Here is a 13390-nt window from a genome sequence, read left to right on the forward strand (position 1 = left end):
TCTTCACTAACCATACAATGGACAAAGGCCTCATATCTAAAATATACCAACAGCTCCAAAAATTGAATCACTCCAAAACTAATATCCAAAGAAACAACCATCCCATTAAAAGATGGGCCAAATACTTAAAGAGAGTCCTCTCTGAAGAAGAAACAAAAATGGCCTATAGACACATGAAGAAATGCTAAACATCTCTGGTCAAAAAAGGAATGCAAATCAAAACAACTCTAAGATTCCACCTCACTCCAGTTAGAATGTTCAGGATCAAGAAAACTAATAACAGCAGATGCTGGAGGGGATGTGGCCAGGAGGGATCACTACTACACTGCTGGTGGGAGGGCAAACTTGTTCAACCTATGGAAAGCAGTATGGCAGCTCCTCAAAAGACTAAACATAGAACTCCCCTATGACCCAGAAATTCCACTACTTGGCATTTACCCAACCATCCAGAAACAAGGACATACTAAATCCACTAGCACAATGATGTTCATTGCAGCACTGTTTACCATAGCAAAGATATGGAACCAACCCAGATGTCCCTCAGTTGATCAACAAGATGTGGTATTTATACGCAATGGAATTCTATGCTGCTGTCAGAAAGAACCACATCTCCCCATTTGTAAGGAAATGGAAAGACTTAGAAAAAAACATAGTAAGTGAAGTAAGCCAGACTCAAAGGAACATAGGCTCCATGGTTTCCCTCATTTCCTTTCTATTTCTTTGAGCTCCTTTATCAATGATGAGGTGCCCATAGGTCCATGTGTTAATATCTGGGTCCTCAGTTCTATTCCATTGGTCTTCATGCCTGTTTTTGTGCTAGTAACAAACGGTTTTTGTCTGTATAGCTGCATACTAGAGTCTAAATTTGGTAATGGAATTCCTCCTGCACTGTTCTATCTGCTAAGAATTGTTTTGTCTAAACTGGATCTTTAATATTTTTATTTTTCAGGATTTTAATGTTATCATGGAAAAGTTTCTTACATTCTTAGTCAAGTTAATTCCTAGGTACTTTATTTTGTTTGAGGGTATTGCAAAAGGAGTCTGGCATCGACCCTAGTTGCTACCATCGGAGATTGGAATGGAAGGGCAAATGATGGGCTAGCAGGTCTCATTTTTATTCAGACAGGGGTAGGGAGGAAATGGAAGGCAAAAAGAACAAGGCCAGGCTTCCTGTTGGGAGAATTTGACATTGCACAGCCAGGCGATGTGGATAGGGAGACAGTGGGTGGACACAGAAGGGCAAACTCTAGTGATGCCAAGGCTATCCCTAAGCTTCCCCCAAGGTCAGGATGGCTCCTGGCTAGCCTGTATCCTGAAGCATGGTGGATGACACCATGTGTGACATAATGTAGTAGCTCAGTGAAGCTTTCTTGGCTACATAAGTTACAAAGTGTGTGTGTGTGTGTGTGTGTGTGTGTGTGTGTGTGTGTGTGTGTGTCTGTGTCTGTGTCTGTGTCTGTGTCTGTGTCTGTGTTTGCCTTAGCTTGTCCTGGAGCTTGAACTAAGGTCCTGGGTAGTGATCCTGAGCTTTGTTACTCAAAGCTGGCTCTATTGTGTGTGTATGTGTGTGTGTGTGTGTGTGTGTGTGTGTGTGTGTGTGTGTGTGTGTGTCTTTGCCTGTCCTGGGGTTTGAACTCAGGGCCTGGGTAGTGTCCCTGAGCTTGTGTACTCAAAGCTGGCCCTATTGCTAAAGCCAGAGCTTCACTGCTTTTTGGTAAAGTTCCTGGTAGGTTTGTCTTCCTGGGTTGCTTGTGGCAAGCCACAAGAGGCAAGGCAGGGTGCAAGAGGGCAAACACAAGGGCAAGGCTGGGTGCATAAGGCAAGGTGCTAGGGGCAATGTAGGAATAAGAGGCAACACGCAAGGGGTAAGGTAGGTGCAAGGGGCAAGGCAGGGCACAAGATTCAAGGCACACATAGCAAAGCAGGACACAAGAGGCAAGGGGTAAGGCAGGGCACAAGAGGCAATGTGCAAAGGGCAAGTCAGGTTACAAGATGCAAGGTGAAAGGAACAAGGCAAGGCAAGGAGCGACTGGCAAGACGCAAGGGGCCAGGCAAGGCGCAAGAGGCAAAGCGCAAGAGGCAAGGCAGAGCGCAATACTCAAGGTGAATGGGGCAAGGGAAAGTGCAAGAGACAAGACGCAAGGTGTCAGGAATACATAATAGGAAAGGCGCAAAGGGCAGGGCTGGGCAGAAGAGACAAGGCTCAAGGGGCAAGGAACGCTCAAGAGGCAAGGTGCAAGGGACAAGCAAGGTGCAAGGGGCAAGGCGCAAGAGGCATGGGACAAGTGGCAATGCCATGCGCAAGAGACAAAGCGCAAGGAGCCAGGCAAATCCAAAGAGGCAAGGCACAAGGGCCTAGGCAGGGCCCAAGAGGCAAGGTGCATGGGGCAAGTCACGGCACAAGAGGCAAGTCAAAAATGGCAATGAAGGGCTCAGGAGGTAAGGTGCAAGGGGCAAGGCACTGCGCAAGAGGAAAAGTGCAATGGCTTACAGAAAGTGCAAGAGGCAAGGGGCAAGGGGCAAGGCAAGGTGCAAGTGGCAAAGAACACAGGGCCAGGCAAGGCTAATGAGGCCAGGTGCAAGGGGATAAACACAAGGGGAAAAGCACGGCAGAAGAGACAATGTGAAAGGGGTAAGGCAGGGCAAAAGAGGCAAGGCGCTTGGGGCCAGGCAGGACACAAGAAGCTAGGCGCAAGGGCCATGAAGCAGGCAATAGGCAAGGGGCAAGGGGAAAAGTACAAGGGACAATGCAGGGTGAAAGAGGTAAGGCACAATTGGCGCAGGTATGTTGCAAGAGGCAAGGCGCAAGGGGCAAAGCAGGGCACAAGATGGCAAGTGCAAGTGGCAGGCAGGGTGCAAGAGGCAAGGGGGGGAAAGGCGCAAGTGACAAAGCACAAAATCCTGTCAGGGCAAAAGATGAAGGCGCAAGGGGCAAGGCAGTGTACAAAAAGCAAGCCCCAAAGGGCAAGCGGCAAGGCACAAGGCCCAAGCAGGATGCAAGGGGCAAGGCCCAAGGGACAAGGGGTATACAAGAGGCAAGGTGCATGGGGCAAGTCAAGGCTCAAGTTGCACCGCGCAATGGGCAAGTCAGGGAGCAAGCCGCAAGGTCAAGTGGCAAGGTAGGGCACAAGAGTAAAGCCATAAGAGGGAAGGCAGGGCCCAAGAGGCAAGGGGCAATGCAGGGCCCAAGAGGCAAGGCTCAAGGGGCAAGGCAGAGTGCAAGTAATAAGGATCAAGAGGCCAGGAAGGGTGCAAGAGGCAAGGCACAAGGCAATGTAGGGCGCACTAGGCAATGTGCAAGAGGCCATTCAGGGTGCAAGAGGTAAGTACAAAGGGCTAGGTAGGGCAAAGTAGGCAAGGCACAAGGGGCCAGGCAGGGTGGAAGCAGCAAGACGCAAGGGGAAAGGCACAGTGGCAAGGCAGGGCGCAAGAGGAAAGGCACAAGCAGCAAGCCAGGGCATAAGAAGAAAGGTGCATAGGGCAAGAAAATACTTAAGAGGAAGGCGCATTTGGCAAGGCAGGGTGCAAGTGGCAAGGCCAAGATGCAAGGCAGGGCTCAAGAGGTAAGGCGCAAGGGGAACACAGGGCCCAAGGAGGCAAGGCGCAAAGAGCTAGGCAGGGCGGAAGAAGCAAGGTGCAATGGGCAAGGCGGGCAGCAAGAGGCAAGGCACAAGGTGCAAAGTGGGGCGCAAGAGGCAAGGTGCAAAAGGCTAGGCAAGGTGAAGGAGGCAAGACTCTAGAGGCAAGGCAGGGCAGAAGTAAGGCACAAGGAGCAAGGTGGGCTGAAAGAGGCAAGGGGTAAGGGGAAGGCGGGGCACAAGAGGCACAGGGGCTTGTGGCAAGGCAGGGCACAAAGGAAAGGTGTGAGGGACAAGGAGGTGTGCAAGAGGGAAGGAGCCAGGGGAAAGGCAGGGCTCTAGATGCAAGACGCAAGGGCCAGGAAGAGTCTAGTGGCAAAGAGAAGGGTCAAGGCAGGGCACAAAAGGCAAGAGGCAAGGCAGAAGGGGTAAGGCAGGGCGCAGGAGGCAAGGCACAAGAGGCAAGGCAAAAGGAGCAAGGCAGGAAGCTAGAGGCTAGGAGTAATGGGGCAAGGAAGGGCGCAAGAGTCAAGGTGACAGGGGCCAGGCATGGCGCAGGAGTCAAGGTGCAAGAGGGAAGGCATGGCACTAGAAGGTACGTGCAAGGGGCAAAGAAGGGCGTAAGAGTCAACACACAAGTAACAAGGCAAAGAGTAAGAGGCAAGGCACAACAGGCAAGGCAGTGCACAAGAGGCAAGGCAAAAGTGGCAAGGCAGGGTGCAATAGACAAGGCACAAATGGAAGGCAAGGCTCAAGAGGCAAGGTGCAAAGGGCTGTGCACCATACAATAGGCAAGGAGCAAGGGGAAGGGATAGGCAGAAGATGAAAGGCGCAACAGGCAAGGCAGGGCACAAGAGGCAAGGCACAAGGGGCATGATATGGTGCAAGAGGCAAGCCACAAGCAGTAAGGCAGAGAGCAGGTGAAAATACACAAGAAGCAAGGCCAAAGGGGCAAGGCAGGGCGCTAGAGGCTAGGAGTAATGGGGCAAAGAAGGGCGCAAGAGGCAAGGTGACAGAGGCCAGGCATGGCACACGAGTCAAGGTGCAAGTGATCAGTTTGGGCGCTAGAGGCAAAGCACAAAGGGCTAGGCAGGGTGAAGGAGGCAAGGGGCAAGGGGCAAGAAAGGGTGCAAGAGGCAAGGTGCAAGGGGCCAGATAGGGTATAAGAGGCAAGGCACAAGGGACAAGGCATGGAGAAAGAGTCAAGGCACTATGGGCAAGGCAAGGCTCAAGATGCAAAGTGCCAGGTGCAAGGCAGAGGGCAATAGGCAAAGCCAAGCCACACAGCTGGGCACAAGAGGCAAGGCGCAAGGGGAAAGGAAGGGCTCAAGATTGAAGGTGCAAGAGGCAAGGCAAATCACAATAGGCAAGGCGCAAGGGGCCTGGCAGGTTGAAGGAGGCAAGGCACCAGGTCAAGGCAGGGTGGAAGAGGCAAGGCGCCAGGGGCCAGGTTGTGTGTAAGAGGCAAGATGAGGGGTGGGGGTGGGGGAGAGGAAAATGGGGACCAAGACATGTGAAAGGGTATCAATGTATGGGAATTAATGCACCATCTATCTGGCAAATATCATGTAACCCTTCTATTAATTACAATAAAAATATATAGAAAAAAAGAGGCAATGAGTAAAGGGCAAGGCAAGGCATAAGATGCCAGGTGCAAGAGGCAAGGCCGGACCCAAGAGGCAGGGCCCAAGGGGCAAGGTAGGGTACAAGAGGAAGGTGCAAGGGACAAGACAGGGTGCAAGAGGCAATTCAGGGCACAAATGGAAAGACTCAAGGGGCAAAGAAAGGCGCAAGAGACAATGCGAAAGGTGCAAGCATGGCCAAGGGGAGAGCCACAAGGTGCAAGGAAGGGCACAAGAGGCACAGCACAAGGGGCAAGGCACGGTGCAAGAGGCAAGGCACGGTGCATGGGGCAAAGCAAGGCTCAAGATGCAAGATGGAAGGGGAAAGGCAGGGTGCAAGAGGCAAGGTTCAAGTGGCTAGGCAGGCCACAGGAAGCAAGGCGCTAGGTGCCAGGTAAGGTACAAAAGACAAGGCACAAGAGGCAAGGCAGGGAGTAAGAGTAAAGATGCTATGCAAAATGCAGGTCGCAAGAGGCAAGTCGCAAAGGGCCAGGCATGGCCCAAGAGGAAAGGAGAAAGGGTCAAGGCAGGGCGGAAGGGGCAAGGCGCAAGGGGCGAGGCAGGGCACAAAAGGCAAGGTGAAAGGGGCAAGGCATGGTGGAAGATGCCATGCAAAAGGGGCAAGGAGGTTTGGAAGAGGCAAGGCACAAGTTGCAACGCGAGGTGCAATAGACAGTTGCAAGTGGCAATGCAGGTTGTAAGAGGAAAGGCACAAGGGGCATCATAGGTCGCAAGAAGCAAGACACATGGGGCCTGGCAAGGTTCTAGTTATAAGGCGCAAAGGGGCAATGCAGGGCATAAGAGGCAAGGCACAAGGGATCAGGCTGTGCACAAGAGGCAAAGTGCAAGGGGCCACTCAATGCGCAATAAGCAAGGGGCAATGAACAGGGCTAGGCAGAAGAGTTAAGGTGCAAGGGGCAAGGCAGCGTGCAAGAGGCAAGGGACAAGAGTCAAGGGAATGTGCAAGAGGCAAAGCACAAGGGGCAATACAAGGCGAAAGAGGCAAGGCACAAGGGATCAGGCTGTGCACAAGAGGCAAAGTGCAAGGGGCCACTCAATGCGCAATAAGCAAGGGGCAATGAACAGGGCTAGGCAGAAGAGTTAAGGTGCAAGGGGCAAGGCAGCGTGCAAGAGGCAAGGGACAAGAGTCAAGGGAATGTGCAAGAGGCAAAGCACAAGGGGCAATACAAGGCGAAAGAGGCAAGGCACAAGGGCCAAAGCAGGGCTAAAGAGGCAAGGCTCAAGAGGCAAGGCAGGGCACAAACGCAAGGCCCAAGAAGATAGGCAAGGCACAAGAGGCAAGGCACAATAGGCAAGGGAGGACACAAGAAGCAAGGTGCAAGGGGCAAGGAAGTACACAATAAGCAAGACGCATGGAGCAAGGCAAGACTCAAGATAGAGGGCGCAAAGTGCCAGGCACTGCCCAAGACACAAGGCCAAGGGGCAAGTGGCCAGGTTGGGCACTTGAGGCAAAGCACAAAGGGTTAGGCAGGATGAAGGAGGCAAGGCACAAGGGGCAAGAAAGGGTGTAAGGGGCAAGGCGCAAGAGGCCAGATAGGGTACAAGAGGCAAGGCACAAGGGACAAGGCAGGAAGCAAGAGTTAAGGCGCTATGGGCAAGGCAAGTCTCAAGATGCAAGGTGCAAGGCAGAGGGCAAGAGGCAACGTGAAGTGGCACGGCAGGGCACAAGAGGCAAGGCGCAAGGAGGAAGGAAGGGTGCAAGGTTCAAGGTGCAAGATGTAAGGCAGATTGCAAGAGGCAAGAGTCAAGGGATGTTGATGGTGGCAAGGCACAAGGATCAAGGCAGGGCATAAGAGGCAAGGCGCCAGGGTCCAGGCAGGGAGTAAGAGGCAAGGCACAATGGTTCAGGCAGGGCCCAAGATGCAAGGTGCAAGGGGCAAGGCAGGGCACAAGAGGCAAATTGCAAGAGGCCAGGAAGGGCATAAGAAGCAAGGAACAAGGGGCCTGGCAGGTTGAAGGAGGTAACGCACATGGGTCAAGACAGGGAGGAAGAGACAAGGCGCAAAGGGCGAGGCAGCGAGGCAGCACGCAGGAGGCAAGGCACAATGGGTCAGGTAGGGTGCAAGAGTCAAGGCACAAGGGGCAAGGCAGGTTGCAAGAAGCCAGGTGAAAGGGGCAAGGCAGGGCAGAAGATGCGACGCAAAATGTGCAAGGCGGGTTGGAAGAGGCAAGGCACAAGTTGCAAGACAGGGCACAATAAACAATGCACAAGTGGCAAGGAAGGTTGTAAGAGAAATGCAAGAGACAAGGTAGGTCGCAAGAGGCAAGACACATGGGGCAAGGCAAAGTTCTAGGGGCAAGGTGCATGGGGCAAAGCAGAGCGCAAGGGCTAAAGCCAAGTGACAAGGTGGGGCGCAGGAGGCAGGGAGCAAGAGGCAAGACAGGGCACAAGAGGCAAGTCACAAGGGGAAGCCAGGGCACAAGAGGCAAGGTGCAATAGGCAAGGCAAATTGCACAAGGCAGGGAGCCTTAGGAAATATTCAGGAGCAAGTCAAGGCTCTAGATGCAAGAATAGGGGGCAAGGCAAGGCTCTAGAATCAAAGAGTAAGGGGCAAGGCAGAGCATAAGAGGCAAAGCCAATGGGCAAGATAGGTGCCAGGCAAGGTGCAAGAGGCAAATCACAATTGGTAAGGCAGGAAACAAGAGGCAAGGCGCATGGAGCAAGGCAAGCCTCAAGATACAAGGCTCAAGGGGCAAGGCAGGGTGCAAGTGGCAGGGTGCAAGAGGAGAGGCACAAGGGGCATGGCAAGGCACAATAGACAAGGCACAAGTGCCAATGCAGGCTGCAGGAGGCAAGGTGCAAGGGGAAAGACAGGGTGCAAGAGACAAGGAGAAAGGGCCAAGACAGGGTGGAACTGGCAAGGCACAGGGTGCCAGTCTGGGCACACAGGCAAGGTGCAAGGGGCCACGCAGCGTGCAATAGACAAGGGGCCAAGGGCAAGGCAAGGTAGAAGAGGCAAGGCACAAGGTGCAATGAATGGTGCAAGAGGCAAGGCACAAGGTGGAAGGCAAGGTGCAAAAGGCAAGGCGCAAAGGCCAAGGCAAGGCGTAGGAGGCAAGGTGGAATGGGCAAGGCAGGGTGCGAGAGGCTAGGAGCAAAGGGGCAAGGCAGGGCCCAAGGGGTAATGTGCAAGGGGCAAATCAGGGTTCAAGACACATTGTGCAAGAGGCAAGACAGAGAGCAATAGGCCATACGCAGCAACCAAGGCAGGGCAGAAGTAGCAAGGTGTAAGGGGACAGGCTGGGCAAAAGAAGCAAGGCACAAGGGGATACACAGCATGCAATAGGCAAGGGGCTGGGCTAGACAGAATAGGCAAGATATAAGGGGGCAACGCAGGGAGAAACAGGCAAGGTGCAAGGGGGAAAGCAGGGCACAAAATGCAAGGCCCAAGGAGCAAGGCAAGGTGCAAGAGGCAAGGTGCAAGGGGCCAGGCTGGACGCAAGAGGCAAGGTGCAGGGGCCACGCAGCACATAATAGGCAAGGCACAAGTGACAAGTCAAGGCACAAGAGGCACACCATAAGGGGCAAGGCATGGGGCAGAGGAAAGGGGCAAGGGGCGAGGCAAGGCACAAAAGGCAAGGCACAAGGGGCAAGACAGGGCACAAAAGGCAAGGCACAAGCAGAAAGGCATGGTACAAGAGGCAAAGTGCAAGGGACTATGCAGGGCACAAGAGGCAAGGAGCAAAGGGGGCAAGGCAGGGTGCAAGAGGAAAGTTGCAAGGGGCCAGGCATGAGGCTTGAGTCAAGGCACAAGGGGCAAGGCAGGGAACCAGTGGCAAGGCATAAGGGGCAAGGCAAGGCGCAGGAGGCAAGGCGCATGGGGCAAGGCAGGTCGTAAGAGGTAAGGTGTAAGGGGCAAGGCAGGGTGCAAGAGGCAAGATGCAAGGCCAAGGGGCTAAGCATGGAAAAAGAGACAAGGCACTAAAGGGGGGCAGGGTGAAAGAGGCAAGGCGCAAGGGGTAAGACAAGGCTAAAGAGGCAAGGTGCAATGGGGTGCTAGAGGCAAGGCATAATTGGTCAGTCAGGGTTCAAGAGGCAAGGCGAAAGGGGCAAGGCAAGGCGTAGGATACTAAGGCAAAGGGACTAGGCAGGGCGCAAGAATCAAGGCAGAAGGCGCAAGGCAGGGTGCAAGTGGCAACGGGCAAGCAGATGACAGAGCAGAAGAGGCAAGGAGCAAGGGCCAAGGCAGGGAACAGGAGCAAGATTCAAGGGGCAAGTCAAGAAATGAGAGGCTAGGCTCAAGGGGAAGGCAGGGCAGAAGAGGCAAGGTGCAAGGGGCCAGGCAGGGGTCCATAGGCATGGAGAGAGGGTCCAGGCAGGGAGAGGGAGGCAAGGCCCAAGGGGCAAAGCAGTTCCAAAGAGGCATAGCGCAACAAGCAAGGCAGGGCACAAGAGGCAAGGTCGAAGGGGCAAAGCAGGTCACAAGAGGAGGCATGGAGCAAGGAATAAGGCAGGGCGCAAGATTCAAAGAGCAAGGTGGAATGCATGTACAAGAGGCTAGGTGCAAGGCGCCAGGCAGGGCACAAGAGACAAGGCGCTAGGGGCCAGGCAGGGCGGAAGAGGCAAGGTAGAAGGGGCAATGCAGGGCAGAAGAAGCAAGGCACAAGGGTAAAGGTTGGCTGCAAGAGGCAAGGCACAAGGGGCAAGGCTGGTTCCAAGAGGCAAGGCCCATGGGGCAAGGCAAAGGTCAAGATGTAGGGCACAAGGGGCTACACAACATGTAGTACTCAAGGAGCAAGGGGCAAGGCTAGGCAGAAAAGACAAGGTGCAAGGGGCAACACAGGGCACAAGAGGCAAGGAGTAAGGGAGAAGGCAGTACACAAAAGGCAAGGCCCAAGGAGCAAGGCAAGGCACAAGAGGCAAGGCAAAAGGGTCAAGGCAAGGCAGAAGAAACAAAGTGCAATAGACAAGACAGGGAAGAAGTGGCAAGGCCCAAGAGCCAGGCCATTCTCAAGAGGCTAGGCACAAGAGTCCACGCAGAGCATAGTAGGCAAGGCACAAGTGGCAATGTGCAAGGGGCAAGGAACTGCACAAGAGGCAAAGCACAAGTGTCTAGGCAGGGCCAAGAGGCAAGAGGCAAGGGGCAAAGCAAGGCACAAATGGCAAAGCACAAGGGGCCAGGCAAGGCGAAAGAGGCAAGGTGAACGGGGCATGGTAGAATGCAAGAGGCAAGGCACAAATGGGCAAGGAAGGGCGCTAGAGGCTAGGTACATGGGGAAAGGCAAGGCTGAAGATGCAATGCTCAATGGGCAAGGCAGGGCGCAGGAAGCAAGGCAAAGGGGTAAGGCAGGGTGCAAGGCGCAAGGGCGAAGGCAGGGCACAAGGGACAAGGCCAAGGGCAAAGCGCCAGGGGCAAGTCAGCGCACAAGAGGCAAGGCGCAAGGGGCAAGGCAGGACGCAAGAGGCAAAGTGCAAAGGGGAAGGCAGGGCACAAAAGGCAGGGCGCAAGTGGCAAGGTGCAAAGGCCAAGGCATGGCGCATAAGGCTAGGTACAGGGGACAAAGCAGGGCACAAGAGGCAAGTCACAAGGGGCAAGGCAGGGCCCAAGAGGCAAAGTGCATGGGCAAGGCATGGCAGAAGATACAAGGGACAAGGTGCAAGGCAGGACGAAGTGGCAAGGCACAAGGGGCCACACAGCATACACTAGGAAAGGCGCAATGTTCAGGGCTGGGCAAAAGATGCAAGCCTCAATGGGCAAGGAAGGGTGCAAGAGGCAAGGCACAGGGGGCTGGAAAGGCGCAAGAGGCAAGGCACAATTGGCAAGGCAGGGTGCAAGAGGAATGGAGCAAGGGGAAAGGCAGGGAGCAAGAGGTCACACGCAAGGGGCCAAGTGAGGTGCAAGAGGCAAAGCGCAAGAGACAAGTCAGGGGGCAAGAAGCAATGCCAAGTGGCAAAGCAGGGCACAAGAGGAAAGGCGAAAGGGGAAATCCAGGGCTCAAGAGACAAGGTGCATGGGGCAAGGAAACGCTTAAGATGCAATGTGCAAGGGACAAGGTAGAGCGCAAGAGACAAGGCCAAAGAGCAAGGCAGGGAGCAAGAGGACACATGCAAGGGGCAAGGTGGGGTGCAATTGGTAAGGTGCAAGTGGCAATGAGGTGCAAGGAGGATGCAAGAGGCAAGGCATAAAGGGCAAGACAGGGTGCAGAAGACAAGGATCAAAGGGCCTGGTAGGATGCATGAGGCCAGACACAAGGGGGCAGGCAGGGTGCAAGAGCAAGGCTCAATGGCCAGTCAGGGCGCAGAAGGCAAGGCACAAAAGGGAAGGCAGGGCGTAATAGGCAAGGCACAAGGGACAAAGCAGGTCACAAGAGACAAGATGCATGTGTCAATCCAGGGTGCAAGAGGCAATGTGCAAGGGGTTAAGGCAAGGGGCAAGATGGAAGGTGCTAGGGTTAAGGCAAGGAGTGAAAAGCAATGTGGAAGGGGGTAGGCAAGGTGCAAGAGGCAAGGCTCAAGGGGCAAGGCAGGGCACGAAAGGCAAGGCACATGGGGTAAGTCAAGTCTCAAAATGCAAGACACAAGGGGCAAGGTAGCATGCAAGAGGAAAGGCGCAAGAGCATGGCAAGGTGCATGAGGCAAGGCACAAAGAGTAAGGCAGGGTGGAAGAGACAAGGTGTAAGGGGAAACACAGCACGGAAGTGGCCAGGCGCAAGGGGCCAGTCTGAGCACAAGAGGCAAGGCGCGATAGGCAAGGGGCAAGGGGCAGGGCTGGGCAAAAGAGGCAAGGAGCTAGGGACAACCAGGGTGCAAGAGGCAAGGCACAAGGGGGAAGGGAAGTTGCAAAAGGCAAGGAGCAAAGGGCAAGGCAAGGGTTAAGAAGACAGGTTCAAGAGGCAAGGCAGGATGCAAGAGAAAATGCCCAAGGGGCAAGGCAGGGTGCAAGAGGTAAGGTGCAAGGGCCAAAGCAGGGCAAAAAAGGCTAGGCACAAGGGCAAGGCAGGGCACAAAAGGCAAGGCGCAAGGGGCAAGATAAGGCGCAAGAGGCAAGGTGATAGGGGCAAGGCAGGGTGCAAGGGGCTTGGTGCAAGGTGCAAGGAAGGTGTCAAGAAGCAAGGTGCAAGAGGCAATGCAGCACTCAATAAGCAAAAGGAGAGGGGAAGGTCTTGGCAGAAGAGGCAAGGCACAAGGGGTAATGCAGGGCACAGCAGGCAAGGCGAAAGAGGGAAGGCAAGGCACAAAAGCCATGGCACAAAGGGCAAGACAATGCGGAATAGGCCAGGAGCAAAGTGCAAAGCAGGGTGCAAGAGGTCAGATGCATGTGGCAAGGCAAGCCTCAAGATGTAAGGCACAATGGGAAAGGCAGGACGCAAGAGGCAAGCCCAAGGGGCAAGGCAGGGCACAAGTACAAGGTGCAAGAGGGAAGGAAGGGTGCAAGAGGCCAGGCCCAGGGGACAGTGCATGGCACAAGAGCCAAGGCTCAAGGGGCCAGCCAGGGCGCAAGAGGCAAAGCGCAAGGGATCAGGCAGGGCGCAAGAGGCAAGGAGCAAGGGGCCAAGCAAGGCGCGAGAGGTAAGGGGCATGGGGCCAGGAAGAGCGCAAGAGGCAATGCGAAAGGTGATAGGAAAGGTGAAGGAGGCAAGGCGCAAAGGGCATGGCAGGGTGACAGGAACAAGGCGCAAGGGGCCAGGCAGGGGACAGGAGGCAAGGCGTAAGGAGACAGGTAGGGTGCAAGAGGCAAGGCACAAGGGGCAAGGAAAGGTGCAAGAAGCAAGGTGCAAGGGGAAGGCAGGGCGAAGGAGGCAAGGTGCAAGGGGCAAGGCAGGGCGCAAGAGGCAAGGCACATGGGGAAAGGCAAGGCTCAAGGTGCGAGGCACAATTGGCAAGGCAGCGCATGAGGCAAAGCCAAGCGGCAAGGCAGGGTGCAAGAGGCAAGGCACAAGCAACAAGGCAAGGAATTTGAGGCACAGCACAAGGGGCAGGGCTGTGTGTATGAGGCTAGGATCAAAGCGGCAATTAGGGCAGAAGAGGCAAGGCTCAAGGGACCAGACATAGCGCAAAAGTCAAGGCGCAAGGGGCAAGGCAGGATCCAAATGGCAAGGCACAAAGGCAAGGCAGTGTGCAAGAGCCAAGGTGCCTACCTTGTCAGGTAGGGCAAAGGAGGCAATACGCAAGGGGCAAAGCAGGGCAGAAGAAATATGAAAGGGGCAAGGCAGAGGGCAAGAGGCAGG

Source organism: Megascapheus bottae, unplaced genomic scaffold (assembly GCF_031878675.1).
Source record: "Megascapheus bottae isolate mThoBot1 unplaced genomic scaffold, mThoBot2.hap1 HAP1_SCAFFOLD_37, whole genome shotgun sequence".
In the NCBI taxonomy this organism is placed as follows: domain Eukaryota; kingdom Metazoa; phylum Chordata; class Mammalia; order Rodentia; family Geomyidae; genus Megascapheus; species Megascapheus bottae.